General features: G+C 43.5%; 1 non-coding gene across 1 annotated transcript; it reads right to left on the minus strand.

Annotated features, from left to right (window-relative positions):
- Positions 1-552: 552 nt before the first annotated feature.
- LOC118481392 lies at positions 553-659 on the minus strand. Its single transcript, XR_004865599.1, has one exon. It is a non-coding gene; the product is annotated as a small nucleolar RNA R71 (small nucleolar RNA).
- Between the last annotated feature and the right edge of the window lie 803 nt (positions 660-1,462).

Here is a 1,462-nt window from a genome sequence, read left to right on the forward strand (position 1 = left end):
TTCTGTTTTTATTGCAAGACTTGGAACCCAGGCGCCACATCTGAACTTTCTACATAGTGTATGAGCTCCAGTTCTAGTAGGGACATAAAAGAACCTCTAGAAGAACCTAAACGCTTTCTCAGAAAAAGTCTTAAAGCTAAAAACCAAGAGAAAGTTTCGGGGGACCCACTTCCAATGGAGGACCAACGTACCCTCATGGATTACCTACGACCCACCGTGGGTAATCTCGGCGCCGCTATCAATGCACCGAATGTCGAAGCTAACAACTTCGAACTTCGGCCACATTTGATACAAATGCTTCAAAACTCCGCAACCTTCCATGGGCTTGCGGACGAGGATCCCCATCTACATATTACTAATTTCTTAGAAATATGTGATACCTTCCGGATCAATGGAGCATCAAACGACGCCATCCGCCTTCGGATGCTTCCATTTTCACTAAAGAACCGAGCAAAGGCTTGGCTCAACGCGCTCCCAGTTGGCTCGGTAAACACCTGGGATGAACTAGCCCAAAAGTTTCTATATAAGTATTTCCCTCTCGCTAAAACGGCTAAATTAATGACTGAAATTAATACATATTCACAAGAGGATGGGGAATCCTTATATGAAACTTGGGAAAGGTTCAAGGAGCTATTGCGGAAGTGTCCTCATCACGGTCTTGCGGTATGGCAACAAGTATCCACTTTCTACAATGGGTTGTTGCCACACACAAGACAGACACTTGACTCTAGCTCCGGGGGACTTTTAGGTAATCGCCGCCCACATGAAATATACAATCAAATTGAGGAAATTGCTCAAACCAATTTTCAGTGGCACACTCCCCGAGGCAATAAATCTATTGCCCCGGGTGCCCAAAAGGTGATGAAAGCACTTCTTTACAAGCCCAAATCGAGGCCCTTTCTTCAAAAATCAAAAAGTTAGAAATGACAAAAACAGTCTCGGTTATGGCTTGTGAAGGGTGTGGTGGGCCACATGAAAGTGGGAGTTGTATGAAAGAAACATATGATCAACCAGAGTCGGTAAACTACATTGACAACAGACCTAGGCCGTCGGGTCCTCCAACGAGTACCTACAACCAAGGATGGCGTAACCACCCTAACCTTGGTTGGAGAGAACCCGACAATAGTAGTAACCAAGAAAACCTAAACCAACAAACAAACTTTCAACAACCAAGAAACGAGTCACAAAATTTCTCTCAACAAGAAGGTGGACGAGAAAGGCTTGAAGATACTGTATCTCGCCTCATCTCCGATACTGAAAAGAAAAACTCGGATCGATTTCAACAATTAGAATCGAATTTTAGAAATCAACAAGCTAGTATTCAAAACATTGAAAAACAAATAAATCAATTAGCTCAAAATTTCTCCGAGATACCACAAGGCACGTTACCGAGAAATACCGAAACCAACCCGAAAGCACAAGTCCAACTCATAACATTGAGAAATCGTACCGTGGGTTCCGA

This window comes from Helianthus annuus, chromosome 8 (assembly GCF_002127325.2).
Source record: "Helianthus annuus cultivar XRQ/B chromosome 8, HanXRQr2.0-SUNRISE, whole genome shotgun sequence".
NCBI lineage: Eukaryota > Viridiplantae > Streptophyta > Magnoliopsida > Asterales > Asteraceae > Helianthus > Helianthus annuus.